Below are 15,667 nucleotides of genomic sequence, written 5' to 3'. Positions count from 1 at the left end.
ATAAATAATGTAGGAGGTTCTCAAGATTTGCAGCAATGTATTCAAACTTGTGTATTGTCTCATATGATGCATATAAGTGTTTATGTACTTAAAGCAGTTGCATGCTCTTCATTTGCATGCAGATTTTTTTGAATTATATCAGTAAAATCTCTGTGCAGAGTTCAAGGAAGCAAAAAAGCTTCAAGTAAGATGAGGGAGAAGTGGCAACAACGGAATATATTTAAAAGATTATTTTCCAGAAGTAGTCAGGATCTTACCACAAATGATTACGAATCTAAAAGTCATACACAGTAAAGAGAAAGGTTGATTAATATAGATATCCCATCCCTTTCAGTTTGATACTGTTTTGATCATTAGTGTTTCAGGCACTTGTAAACAGGTACAGCATCTTTCCTCTGGAGAGGACAATAAAATATTTCTTGGCTTGTGTCATGGGTGTGATGCCTCCTGAGGAAAGATTGTTTTCAAGCTTACCACAATCAAGATTTTGGTTAATCAAAAAATTACTTACAGAAACGACATGCCAAAGTCAGACCTTCATTTGGGCAAAATGTTAAAGCAATCAATAATTCAACTGATAAAGCACTGGTTAATAATTATATTTTAAATTTAATTGCTTGGAAAGCAATACTGGAATAGTGTATAGGTTAAAATCTCACAAATCTAGAAATTAGTACACAATGCATCATTCCCCTGAAGAAATTACAAATGACTTCAGTGGGACTAGGATTAAGCCACTGGCTCTGGGAAAGTATCCATGCAAATGTATTGTCTCCTTGTTCTAACATAGCTGTCTGGCAAATTCTTTTTACTGTTACCATGGCTCTAACATTTTGATGTTTCAGCAGAAAAATAACAGTTAAGTGTATGTGTGAACACTAGCTGACATTTTTAGTCATTTTAGGGTTATAGTTAACAGTCAGGTCAAAGCTTCTCCTTCAAAAAATGTTAAGCTATGATCTGAAATCTGTAATTCTCATACCGGAAAAGTCGTAATATGTATCAACTATATATTTGTCATGAAAGCAGCTACTGATTCTGCTTTCTCAGTTTTCAGTCCTCTATGTTTATTTATTTGTTTTCTTTTTATCCCTCAGCTGGCCAAGACAAGGGAGAGGTGGAATCTTGTGACTTATTTGCAAGGGTGAGTAAGAAAAGGCCTTTTTCTCTTATAGGCATTCGATTTTAAGTCCAGCCTACGGTGGAAACCTTTCCAAGAAACAGTTGTGCCGCTCTACAGCTCTTAGGAATGCCTTTTTTTTTAGGAATTCATGCTACACTGAAGGTCTTTACAAACACAGTGTTCTCCATAAATGATTCCACTAGACAAAGCTATGTTGGAATTCTGGATAGCTAATGCAGTTTGCAGAAATTTGGAGGCAATGCAATGTGGGATCCCAGCATTCTGCCCAAGGAATTTTTAGAATTTAGGTCCAGCTTCCTCAATTCTTATTTCCTTGTGCTTTTTCTTTTACTTTTGTGTGTGTGTGTGTGTGTGAACACCCCTTCTTTTTCCTTAACATCCCAATTTTCATGCTCATGTTATACTTCCAGTTTTCCATACTCATTCTATAACATCAGAAAGATACACAAACCAATGGAGTTCTTATGTCTGTTACAGAAGGCAGCACCTATCTTCTCTGCATGTGCAGAGCTTAAATTTAATCAGCAGATTTTTCAAAAAAAGAAAGAAAATTAAAGAAAAGCAGGTGATGGAGACAAAAACTAAAAGTTGCCACAAAGTACAGGTATTTGCCTGCTGGGTAAACACAGTCAGATTTTTAGCCCTTGGAACACTCCTACCATGGTCAATAGAAGAAGCAAAGCTTTTAGATACAGGAGAATGTAATTCCAGCTCCTGTAATTGTGTGCTGAGAACATACTAACCTTCCAGTGAAATGCCTAAAAATCAAAGGTATTTGCATCCTAGAAAACTAGAGGCATACTGGCTCTGGGAATCTGTAAACCCTGATTGCTTCCATTGTTTAGCATTTTGGTGTTGAAAACTCTGTAATAAACATGATTATTGTAAAGGTGTAAGGGCTGATAACCTTTCAAAGTGTGGGAACGCAAAAAAATAAATTAGCAGGCAAGATATCCCATTTCTGCTTCTCTTAACTTTCATCTACATAAACACAAATGACACTTATGAGTTTTTGAATTAAGCGATGATGGCTCAATAACTGCAGTACAATTATGAAACCTATGTAAAGCTTGCATTTTTAGGAATGCTTTTGCAGTGCAGTAATGCAAAGACAGTTTTCTAAATCACAATATTTACAATGATACAGTTATTTTATTAACCATAGTTCTCAATAAATAAATAAATAAATAAATAAATAAATAAAACACCACTCTATCTTTTCTTTCCTAGCTCCTGAAGTGTCATCTGGAAATAAAGATACAGGAATTGCCCAATGGCTTCTGATGTATATTTGGTAAATTAAAAAATACCTCTAAAACAAAAATGAAGAAGTTTTCAGTGACAGTAGAAAGACCGGAGAATCTGAACATGAAAAAGCAATTATAGGAGCCAATCTGAATATAATTTCTAGAAGCTTCAGAAGCATACTCTCATATGTGTTATTGGCAACACTGCTTTGGATCTGCTTGTTCTGCTCTTTGAGTAAGCTATACTTATGACTGCTAAAAAAATTAGTTTAAAGTTATCCACATTTTACTGAATATGGCGACAAGAACACATATAGAAAAAGAGAATTCCGTATCATTTTTTTAAGCAGAAAAAATACATCACAGTCTTCACAAAATAAAACTTTATTAACCATAACAAACATACAAAATGACAAATAAGAAGTGGAGGGTGCATGCGTCATTAACATATGTGCACTCCTGTCATATGCCCTTGTTTTCCACTAGAGTTGGCTGGAAGTAACACTGTGGCAATCTGTGCTGGCTCTTGGGCAGGTAGGAGGTAAAGAAGGTATATAGGATGAGATCTAGTCTGTAGAACTGTTTATGAAGCACAATGGCTTCAAGGTACACTGTTCAAGTGTGCCTTTCCTCCAGACAGCTCCAGGCTGTTGTGTCACCAGGGCCAAACAGAACTATGGAAAAGATCTATCTTTTTCTTTCCTTTCTTTCTTTTCTTTCTTTTTTGTTCTTTTTTTTTTTTCTTCTAATTATCATCTGGTGCTTCTCAGCCAAGGTCACCGATAAACATCAACAAAATAAAGCAAAACAAAAAAATATATTATTGGGTTGGAAAGGCCATAGATAAAAACTTCCACCCTTTTCCCATACATATGTTTTCTCATAAAATATGAAATGGGTCAGACTTGTGATGGACAATTCAGAAAGCTGGCATCCAGTGCATGGACTGCCATACATACCAGCTGTAAAATCATGGCAGTAAGTGTGACTGAACAGGCAATGGTCTGTTCATAAATTGCTGAGGTCCTGAGAAGGTTCTTAGAGCAGATGAACCCACACACATGTTACCAGCCTCTATGCAACAAGGCCTTCTCCAGAGCTGATGAAGGTGAGGCAGTATAACTGTAAAAGGAGAAGCAAAACAGGCCTTCCTAGAAACTCACTCTCAAAGTTGAAAGAATACATGCTGAAAAATGCTGACAGGGTCATGAAGGTAAAAGGGGATGTTCATGTAAAGATCAACCTGAAAATCCACTAATGGAATGGATAGCTGTTACTGTTTAATTCAGTGAGCAAGTTCTCTGAACCAGCAACAAAATCTATCTACTTTCTTTCCCTGAAAAAATAATGTTTTGAGTTTGGTTTCCTCTCAGAAAGTGAGGGACTGCATGTACATGCAGTTCATACTACATGTCTACATTTCATTCACAAAAAACAGTTTTGGTGACAAGACTGTTTGCAAATAGTCTTATGTTTCCCATCTATCTTAATGGAACACTAAGATATATGTTTCAATGTCATTGGTTTTACCCCTGTGTGCAAGGAATTGATCATTAGAATCTAAAAAGACTACATGACCACACATATTTGTGTATATTTGTGTATATTTGTGTACATTTATGAATAGCAGGTGTGGTCTATTCATCTTATTTATATTTGTCATTGACCGTCCATATGGAAATGTTGTTAAAATAATCTGGCTATTTGAATGGCATGTTATTTGTTCACTGTCCCCATATGGTTAGATACCATTTTGAGAGACGGGTGGAGGAACTGAGAAGCAATGAGTTCCTAAGGTTGTGAAAGAACTAGCAGAAACAGTATATGTGAATAAACCTACCTGAGCTTTCTCAGCTTTTCCAACTGGTCTGTGGTTTCATGAAGTACTCCCGACTTCCATCCAAGTACACTTCCTGACTTCTCTATGTCTCCCTTTTCAACAGGCTTGTTGTCCATATCCATTTCTGAAGTTCTTTTCTTCTCTTTTTTGAGGTCATATGTCCAATGGTCATGGAGTTCTCATTTTTGTTAGCATCAACTTCTGTGTACTGGTCAATAGGATCTCATTTTTCCACTAGCAGCTTCCTTTTAATTGAACTTGATTCTCTTTCCCTGGCATGACATTGTTATTGCTCTTATCACAGCCTTTGTATCTTTTACTTGCAATGTCCAAAAATCACCTTAATTCCGGTGAGAATGCTACAGTCTGACCTGCATCTACTATCCCCAAGGACTGAAGAAGTATGATACTTTCCTGGAATACAGAGATCCAGTAACTCCACACAGAGAAATGCCTTAAGCTCAGGCAGGTCCAAACATGTTGAGTAATTTAAAAGGTCAAAAGAAATGTTCTTTTTTTTTCATCTTGGAAAACAGAGTTTGAGATTGGGAGCAGGATGGTCACAGCCAAAGGGTCAGAACATTATGAAATTGTTGATGAACTTACTAAGTTTGTTTGTCTAAGTAAACAAGTAGTACACAACCTATGCAGGCATCTTACCATTACTGGAATAGTCATTTTATTCTGTCTGTGAAGGTAGTTAACTTGACCCATGTAAACTGTGTTTACTAACAAGACCGAGAATGGACTTTGTGTGTGCACGGACTGACAAAATATGAGCCTTACTTTGTAGTAGTCAGCTCCAAGTTTATTTTTTATTTTTTATTTTTTTTAATCAGTCAAACTATGCTGCATAACTAAGTCACTGCAGAAATACCATTCTGGATTCATTACTTACCTTAAACATACCAAAAGCACTAAAAAGATGCACAGAAAAAAAAAGCCCTGCACTCAACCTTACCATTTCCTATGACATAACAGTTTTATTTCTTACTATGGACATGCCCAGAAAACAATCCTAGATATTTATGGATGAGATATGACTGTCACAATGTATGCAAAGTTTTTATAAACATAGTGTCTTATTCAAACATGGGCCTTTTCCCCTTCAGACAGCAGAGGAATTTCTAATATTTCTGAAAATATGCTACTAAAACAAATAAAGATTGCTTTTTTTATAGGCTGGATGGACATAAACTACTTGAAAATTCAGAAAATTAAGACATTTGATTCAACATCAAATTCTGAGGAAGGAGAAAAGAAATAAACGGAATAGCCACTGACTCGTTTTATCACAAGAGGCTTGGGGAACCCCTTCCAAGGGTATTCCCTGATCCTTACGTGATAAAATGTCCCTGCTGCAGCACTGAGAGGAATGCCAGCACATTTACTCCAACAGAAAGAACAATCACTCTCTAAAGCCTACCCACATAGCAAATCTTGGATATCTTCTCTTCCTGCATTTTGGCTATTTTATTTGAACTGAGAAACTGTTCAGGAAGTGACAAAAGTGGACTGGGTTAAATGCTGTAACATGATACTTATTCACACTACATTAGGCAGAGGTACACTAAAATTAGGCATAAAATTTTATTCCCTTGGTAATATCCTCTAGTACTGGCTAGAGACAGGAGGACAGAAAGGAATTTCCCTTAGAAAAATAAAACAAGTTATTTATATGTAACATAAATACTTGTGGCATTACGCCTCTCTAGTATCACCATTTCTATCTATGCGTGTGAAACATCACTAGACTAGAAAAAACAAGCCACCCATTGACCAGCCTAACGGCTCTTTCGAATGGTTCAAATGGTAAATAAACTTATTAATTAGAAAAATATGAGACAGAGAGGGGATGTTTTCTTGTGATTTTACTGGAGCTGCATGAGAAATATGTTTGGCCTACCACTCTATAAAAAGATATTTCAGGCCTGATCCAAAGCTCATTGCTGTCTTTCCATTGGGGTCAGGATCAGGCTCATGTAAAGTAGGAACAAAACAGCAGCCTTCTTAAAATCTATCATGAAAATAATTTAAAAAATAATAATAATAAAATAAAAAATAAAAATAAATAATGTTACTTTATACTGATTCTTTTCACCACTGCAACTAGTGACAGACAGCACTTGCCAGATTCAGATTGAAGCAGCTGAAGTTTTGCCAAGTGAACATACATTCATAGTATACCGTGTCCTTTTTAATCAACTTCCTGATTAAAAAATGTCATGCTGACATGAGGTATGAGAGATGTACACTTTTAATACTTCACAAAATAGGAGACCTCAGTACTGGTTATGCTGAAAATATCTGTGATCTTACAGATGTTTATGAGTTTGCCTGGTGCAGAGCTATAATCAATTTGCTTATGCTGGACCCTCAAGATACAGAAAACGTATCCTGAAGGAAACTGGTTTCTGAAACCAATTGCCCACATGCATTAGGCAGGTGGGAGTTTCAGCAAACCAAAGGGTCTGCTGGCAGACGCAGCATTGATTTCTTAATGTTTTCAACCTACCAGACAGTTCTATACCAGACCTGATTTGATGGATCTCTATGGGGTGCCCTGCAGCCTTGATTATTTCCACAACCAAGTTGGCTAGTTCTGTTACTTAGTGACTGTGTTCCACATCTGCATCTTCAATGCAAACATATTGAACTAGTATGTACACTGCAAATCTGATCTGAGATCAGATTTTAAATCCAATCTAATAATAACGTTTATGGTTTTCCTGACTAAAAGTATTATCCCTTTTAAAGGATCAAAAATCCTATTGTGCTTTTTGTCTGTATGTCTCCACACCCTACTCCCCCTCCCAACACAAGACATTCCCCCTTCATTTCAGTTTCATCACATTTTTCTGCTTTTTCCTCTATGGTTAAAATAGTCAGAGTTGTTCTAATAATTAATTAATAAATAAATAAATACTGTGAAGGATTCTAAAGAGATAATCTTTGTCAACAGCCTACAAAAGCTTTGATTTGTTCTCCTTGTGACTTTTTAATCTAGGATGTATGGAGATGATGTTATTTTGTCTGCACCCATTTTCATTTCATAGAAATCTGACTGCATTTCTGTTTAAACCATTATTGATAATCTTATTAGAATTGTTAATGACTCCTATTATGAGAAAGAAAAGGTCAGTAAGTAATCTACAGCCATAAAGTTTTCTTGCACTATACTATCAAAAACTTTGTGTCTTTATTGAAAGTTGATCAATATGATGCAAACATCTATCAAGTTCAAGCAAGATGATATCAAATTCAGTATTTCCATAAGGATAGATTTTAGTATTGCATATGTATTTAATATCAAAGTACTTTTCCACCACTGAATCTCTCAACAAAACAATTACTGTGCTCAGAGTTGATCAAGAAATAGGTTTTATCACAGAGAACTTTGTTTTATAAATGAGCTTGTACTATGCATTTTAAAATGAAATGCCCATGCTGATTTCCCATGGAAATGCTGATGGATGTGGATTAAATTTTCATTCTTTTCAAGTCTACATAAAGCCTGACTTGTACAGAAGAACAGTTTTCAAAACCATACATTTTTTTGACATTCATATGACAAAGTTTCTGTGCCTAGCCAATAAATCCCCATATATCCATTTGCATGTATGTGCAATCAAAATAGTCTTTGTGCATCCTATTCATCATCTCAACATAAAAATTAAACAAAAAAGAAAAGAAAAAAAAGACCCTCAGAAATGGACCTTAACAAATCTGGAGAAATAATACACCTTTGAATACACTGAAGTAGGTCCTCTTCTTTCTTAATTGTCTTTGTCTCCAAACACACACAATTCTATAATATGTATGATACAAGACTGTGGACTAAAACAACAAAGTCATACTTTGAACTAAGAATTACTATAATAAAACCAATGCCCTTTTAAAAAATGTGGGTATATAAATGGGTATTTAAATCTAAAACAAAGAAACCACTTCAAATATTTAGTATTTAACTATTGCCCTTGTTGGTTGAAATAATGGGGTGGGAAAAACAAAACAAAACAAAAAAAAACAAAAAAAAAAAACATTGCCTCTCCAGAAAGTTCAGACTGCAAAATACATGCAAAATTGAATCCTACTCCGGTTTGTTTAAAATGTGCTGAATTCTGTATTCACTCACTGTGATTGTTTACTATTCTCTTTGTTTCACTTGACAAATCCCTGTAATTTTTTTTAAAAAGTCATTACTTCCCCCCCCCCCCCCCAAGGAAAAATTCTTCTTTATTGTATACAGTCTCACATCACTCTGTATTTCTAATGTTAGGAGTGTTATGTTGCCACCTCAATTGTTTTTAAATGTGACATATTGCAAACAAGTATACACATATACATTCACCAGACAACATCACAGCAACCAAGTTTAACCTTATCATTCCAAACTTGAAGAACCTTGAGAAATCAGCAGAAGTAGCTGCTAACTGTCTACAAAGGGTTAACGGCTTATTCCAAGATTTTTTGTTGTTGTTTGCAGTGACATGACAAAGACTTTTATTCATTTTCTAATTTTTGAAAATAAACTATTATGCGAATCTGAAATGTTGATTTAAAAAAAAAAAAAAAACAGGAGAAGAGAGGTAAATAGAGGTAAAAATGAAATACTGTTTGGAACTATATACTGTTGTTCTCCAAAACAACATAATTAATAGTACAAAACCCCCCACACCTCTAAAATGGAAGACAATCAGTCATGGAATTGTTCTAAAATAGTCAAAAAACCTGCATAAAGACAATAAGAGGATAATCATTTCTACTTAACCCCAACCTTAACTGCAGTTTCAAAATTAGGTCAGTTAAAATGAAAATCACCATTTTAAAGGAGATTAAGAATCATTAAAATTGGATTAAAATATTCCTTAATGACTATACAGAAAAAGCAAATGTTTCTAAATGTTAAAGCACCCCATATTTTATATACAGCATCTGAATTATATAAGAAATGCCTATCAGTGGATGCTCCGTTCAAGAAGTGGGATTCTGGTCTGACTCAGTGTTATTATCTGGCAAAATATATGTATTTCAAATATAGCTTGTTTATAGTCTTCTTTTGTTTTCTCCCTTCAACAAAGAAGCCTTCATAAAGACACATATATATTGGAGATATCTGGAGCTGAGAGACTCAGTTGTAATTTGTCGATCAACAACTTCGGTTTTTAGAATTACTAGTGAGTTTCTGTTAAATAAGCATTTTTTCCCCCCCTTTTCAGCCACGAAAATACATACCACGCCAATCAAAACTAATCACATCAGGGTTTTCATTGAAACAGTAGCTGTTAATTTTACAGGTCTACCCACATTGTTCTGGAAAATAGGAAACAGAATTCTGAAATTTCCAGCAGTCATTCTTAAAACAACAGCCACTGAGGGCTCGATCCTGTTTTCGCTGGAAGCAATGTCAAACTCCCCGCAGACTTCAGTGAGAGCAGGATCGGGCCCTGAGCTGCTCAGCTTCCTCCAGCTCTATGCACAAGAGAACGTGTTGAGGAGCTGGGGTGGGAGAAATACAAAACCCGGCTATTCTTTTGTTAACTGCCCAAAGAGTTGAACTTTCCATCACTTTGTGAACAACAACAAAGTGCCCTGCAAGCAACAACAGTGACAAAAGGACATATTTACCTTGAGGGAACTGCAAAGGGAAAGCCGTAGAATTGCAAAACAAAGTAGTCCAAATGAATTAGCTACGCATGCAGTCCAAACGTACACCTTCAAGTAGGCCACAGTCTGTCAAGCAGTCGTCTCAGCACCAGCCACCCTGCCTTCCATCTTACGAGATTCACCCAGAAAACTGACAAACCTGCTCCACGACAATAAAACTCTCCTAATGCTTTTGAACGCCCACCATTTGTTCTCCATTCATCCAATCAACTTTCCACTGCACATCTTCTCCTGCAACTGAGGCTCAGAGGCAGGATCCCTTCTCATCTGTATGCTAATTATTTTGCCACATGGACAAAAGTAATAATGCCTTCAGACAGGAAACCGACGGGCCTGAAGTCGAAGACAAGAAATTAATAAGTTGCCACCACCGAGCGCCGAAAAGAGGGGCACGCGTGCGGCTCTGCGCCTGCTGGATCAGCTGAAACCTCCATTTAATAGCAGCAGAGCGGCGGCGGAGGGCTGGAAGAAGCCGGGGCAGCGCGGCAGGCAGCGAGCACCGCTTCCCTTAGAGACCACATCCCTGCGGCAGAACGGCCTCGGCAGCGGATCTCCGACTTACCCTGCCTCCGCCCGCATCCTCTAGGCAGCGCGCCGCGCATCCATCTTCGGCTCCCAATGCGCGGCCCGAGTTTTGCGCCGCGGCCGCGCACGCCCAGCCCCCGGCGGGAGGCGGGCAGGGATGGGGTCGGGGTCAGAGACGGTCTCCGCGACCCCCCCCTCCACCCCGTGCCACCCCAAGCCGGGCTCCCCGGCGGGCCCGACCTCCAGCCGCTCTCCGCCTCGCCGGGGAGGGGGCAAAGCTAAAAATACGGCCCTGGCGCTGCTGCCGGCGTAAAATGGTGTCTCGGCTACGGAACGGTCCCCCCCCCCCGCCTCATCACCCTTCCCCTCCACCCCCCTCCCCCCCCGCCCCCGAAATCATTCGGCCTCCGACTGTATCTTTGACGGAAAATAAGGACTTAAAATAGGCATTGCCTTGCCTCTGGGGTGCCTCTCCAGGGTTCACAAGAGTTAATTCAGCCGGATCGCTGAGAGCTTCGCTTATTTTACCTGCTCACCCCGTGTTCTGCCTTTTGAAACAAAAGAAATGAACTGTCCCCAGATGACAAGATTAGCAGCCTTCCCCCATTAGCAACTTGCGCAAGCTAAACTTTGGGTGATCAACAGACCAAACGTAAACTAGGGCTCGTACACAAAAAGGGCCAGATTTGCGCGTACTTCTCCGCAGCGCTTCCTTCCCCCCGTCTCCCAGCAATTTGACGTGGATTTTGCGGCTCTTGCTGCCTCCGCTTAGCCGCGGCCGGCGTTCCCAAATGCCGGGGCCGTGTCCCGCAGACAATAAGGGGGGAGAGAGAGACACCTCGCTGCCTTGGAGCGCCGCTGCGGGGGCTGCCCGCCGCCATGCGCCCGCCCCCGGCAACCTCCCCGCGGGGCTCGCCCCCGTGCAGCCGGATCCCCCTCCGACGGGAGCGGCTCCCCAGCGGGGAGCCTCTTCTTTTTTAACCCCGTGCCCGAAATGTCATTTCGGTAGAGGCGTGAGAGACTGCGAGCTCTAGGCGGGGGCAGCGGCACCCCCACGGGTTGGCACGGCGGCGGGGAGGGGAGGAGGGGAGCGGGGGGAGAATGCTCGGAGCCCCCGCGGAGCCGTGCCCGCTGCCTGCCCCGGGCACCGCAGTGCCTCCCTCCGGGGAGCCCCCGGCTCTGCCGCCCTCACCATCCATCCCTGCGGGCCGGCTGCCTGCCTCTCGGGAAGGGCCCTGGGCAGCGCACACACACACAGATATGTGCCCCCACCCCTCCGTCGCCCCCCTCTCCGCACACACACGCGCGCCTGCCGGTGTCGTTGCCCTCCTTACTGCCATTGTGCTGCTGCAGCCCCCTCCTCCCCGCAGCGCTCCTTCCCTCCCTCCCTCCATCCCTCCCTTCCTCCATCCCTTCCTCCCTCCCTCTCTCATCCCTCCCTCCATCCCTCCATCCCTCCCCGCCGCGGCTCGCCCTGCGCGGGGGCGCTCGGTGCGGACAGCCCCGCCGCTGCAAGGGCACCGCGGGCAGAGCCCCGCTGGCCGCGGCTGAGGCGGGGGGGACTGCCCCGCCAGTCACCAGGAACACCCTCGGGCAGCCCTCGGAGGTAATCCCTGCCAAGCCCGAGCCCGCTGCCTGACGTGTGGAGGCCAGACATGTCGGTTACTACAGAGGTTACAATTCCCTTCCCATCTAGCCTCGCCAGAAATCACACTGCGGTCTGAAGCGAAGATCAGCCTCCACCGCACCGGCCCTTCGCAGCCCGAGCCATCGCGGCAGCCCCAGAGCCGCGCTCTGATGGCAGGAGAGGGGCTTTTTCGGGAAAGTTTGTCAGAGGGAATCAGAGGAGAGCCAGCCTGCTGGGGAAGGGACTAACAATAGCAGAGCCCTCACGACTTCCACGTTTTTGGTGAAAAATGCAGTGTTTCCCTCAGAAAGCAAAAAAAGGACTTACGTGTACCTTCCCCCGCCCCTCATCTCCACCTCGCTCTTTTTTTTTTTTTCTCTCCTTTTTTTTTTTTTTTCTTTCCCCTGTTAATTTTTCTCTGTCATCTCTGATTACATCTCCCCGTCCTCGCAGGACTCCCCCGAGGCCGAGGCGCGGAGGCCCGGGAGCAGCGCCCGGCTGGGCCGCAGGTGCGGGCAGGGAGCGCGGAGAAGGCTGCGCAGAGCAGGGCTGCAAGGAGAAAAGCCTCCTCCTCGTACCGGGGAAACGGAGCTACCATGTTTGGTTTCTAGCGAGTGCATGTCATTTTGTTCTTTTTCACCCGTACCAGCGCAGGCTGAGAAGCAGGCGCACACCTGGTGGTCAAAGGGCCCCTCTGTATGTGTATAGGGGTATCTGTACACCTACAGATGAACCTGATCATTTTCTAACATACAATTTACGGCAGAATCTTTGAATAACTGTATTCTTGTTTCAAAAATCAAGGCTCGTCTTTTCCCTCACGAGCTAACCACCTTATGTTAGATGCTGGCTAGCCTTAATAGGATTGTGAAGATGACTGTGTGGCACGCATATCATGGCAGGTGTTTTCAAACTTTTTAAACGGCTTTGAGGAGATTTAGCTGGAAAAAAATATATCTTATAATGTTGTCCAGCCTTCTGGATGACACAAAGAAATAGCCAGAAGCTTGTCTCACTGAAGACAAGAACAATACTTGCTTTAAATGGGCAGAATGTATATAAACCCTGTGCTGGTGATAGAGATTTAAAGGGAGGGGGGATGTATAAATTAGAAACATTTACAAAAAGATCAGTGTGAAAAATAATTTTGGGAGACTGGTGATTCATTGGCCTAATTATCCTCCATAAGACGTTAGGGTATGGGTTTAATGTTGTGGGATGGATTCTCCCTCCCCCAGCCTGTGTCTCGTCAACGCGCATTATCCATGGGGAAAAGGAGATGCAGGTCATGTTTAAGCAGTGTTAATGAGAGCACAGTATTTTTCCTGAAGGTTAAGTTAGCCAGGTTAGCAAATTTCACGTAAAGTATGTTTGAAAAGCCTTCATTTTCTTTTACTTTCTCACTGGTAACAGTTTCTAACGAGACTTGGAACATTAGACAAACACAGAAAGCATAATTCAAGCATCAGACGAACCCACTACTGTCAATAAGGGAGTACAATTTCAGCTTGACAGGAGTATTACAAGAATATACCCGCTAACGAGCAGCCTTAATTGGCCTGCATATTGTGGCTGTCACTGTTAAAACCTGTTCGTATACAGTCCTTTCTTATACATCCTTTAAACGTATAGTTCTGTAAAGCAGTTAAAGAGACAATACATTAGTCACCGGGCTTTTGATTTGGGGTGAGAAAGAAAAGGGAAGAAAGGGAAATGAAAAGAAAATAGGAAATCTTATTAAGAATATGGTATCAGTAACTGAAAAACTACATGAAAGTCAAATGTATACTAAATCAAGCAACAGCCTTTTTCAGTTTTGGTGCACTTTATCAGTTTTGGATGCAAATATTATTTATCCATAAATTTCAATGGCTGCAGAGGATTCACTGACATTAACTATACTTAAATCTTTTTAAATGTAGTGTGTTCTTTAATAGATCCCACCTTTTCCTCAGCAAGAGACTTTGTCTTGAAAAGTATTCTTAATTCAGGGATTTGCAGGAGTTCACTGCGTGTCCTGGCAAATCCTTCACACAATAGAGTTTAATGTGTGGCTTCAGTTTCCAGTACAGGGTCATGTTCATAAAGAATACAAATGAAAGAGAAGATATTAGGGGAAAAAAAAAAAAAAAAAGTTACTGCGCATGTGCTGTTGGCAGTTATTAAATGATAACAATGTAACTTCTAGATAATAAAAGTCAAAATACCAAAAAGGGCAGAGTAGATCATGCCCTAACGCTGTGTAAAGTGCCTTACTTTGAAGAAGTTATTCCTATTCTGATTTAAAACTGTCTAACCTACAAACTTGAATATTAAATTCTGCTGCAACCGAAGACTGCAAAACTCATTTATATGTATAATGAAACTTTAAAAAGATCTCCCAGATCAAATTTCAATCAATAAAATGCTTACTATTTTCCAACTCTGGAAAAAACTTGCAGTGCAGACAGAAGAAAGATCTCAGGCACAACAGTGCTTGCGAGGGCAAATGTAGTTTTGAGGTGGTAAGCTAGACGCATTGTTTACTTGTGCCAAAAGAGGAGAAATGAAAGGATTTAGCTCAAGCAAGCACTCTTTTTTTTATTTTTATTTTTATTTTATTTTTATTTTTATTTATTTTATTTTATTCTATTTTTCTAAGAAGAAGAATTGGGGCTAAGTATGACAACAAGCTGTAGTGTCCCTCACGTTTTTCGAGTTAAATTGCATGGCTGCAAGGGAGTAGCATTTAAACTACGCTGCCCATTGGATCTGTCAGAGAAAGAAAAATAAATAAATAAATTAAAAAAAACAAAACAAAACAAAACAAAACAAAACAAAAAAAAGACTGGAAAGCAGAGCCACGTTCACACCGCCCGATTAGGGGGGCCCGGAGCCGCCCACCGGCTGCCCGGCGAGCGGAGGCCGGCCGGGCCGGTGGCGGTGGACAGCTCCCGGTGCTGAACCGAGCGGGAGGCGCCCGGGAAACACCGCGGCCAAACGGGAGGAGGTGGCGAGCGAGCAGCACTGCCCGCAGAACAATGGCAGCCAGCTCCAAATCCCGCTCTAATCACATTAATGAGATTAATCAGTGAATTAGCGGCAGTCAAATGTCAGGGTGGCGGGGAGGAATCCAACCAAGCTTGGTAATTAACTTTTGGGGGCAGGGGGAGAGAACTGGCTGTGGTATCTGTTAGGCTTTTTTTCAGAAGTTTGCCGATTTTTTATTCGCAAGGCTTTGGGAGATGCTAACAATCCAAGTGAAGGGGGGAGGAGGGGAGAAGACGGAGACCTCAACCTTTGCATGCTAGAAGGCAGTCTGCTAATACACGGTGTCTTATTACTTCCAGCTGAAGTCCATTGAGGAAACTAGTACCATTTCAAAAAAACCACCCCAACTGCCAGAGCTGCACTGTGCTGAACTTTGAGCGTGAAATTAGTTTTGTAATCCAACTTCCACTGCAAATTCCAACAGGCATGATAAATATGGCTGATGCCAAAAGGAGTATTAAACGTTATTACTTTAAAAAAATCTGCAGAAAAGATACTCTGTCTGAAATCGGAGAGATAAGGAAAAAAAAAATCCTTTAAACAACTATCAGCAAGAGATTATCATGACAAATTAATGCTAGGTCTGT

General features: G+C 41.1%; 1 protein-coding gene across 1 annotated transcript in view; it reads right to left on the bottom strand.

Annotated features, from left to right (window-relative positions):
- MYT1L (myelin transcription factor 1 like) overlaps positions 1–10,426 on the bottom strand; it is a 319,918-nt gene extending 309,492 nt beyond the window's left edge. The window contains 1 exon segment of the mRNA XM_040552858.1: positions 9,860–10,426. The gene's annotated coding sequence lies outside the window, so the exon portion shown is untranslated.
- Between the last annotated feature and the right edge of the window lie 5,241 nt (positions 10,427–15,667).

The sequence above is a fragment of the Cygnus olor genome, chromosome 3 (assembly GCF_009769625.2).
Source record: "Cygnus olor isolate bCygOlo1 chromosome 3, bCygOlo1.pri.v2, whole genome shotgun sequence".
Lineage (NCBI taxonomy): Eukaryota > Metazoa > Chordata > Aves > Anseriformes > Anatidae > Cygnus > Cygnus olor.
This window is presented reverse-complemented; position numbering and strand designations above follow the sequence as displayed.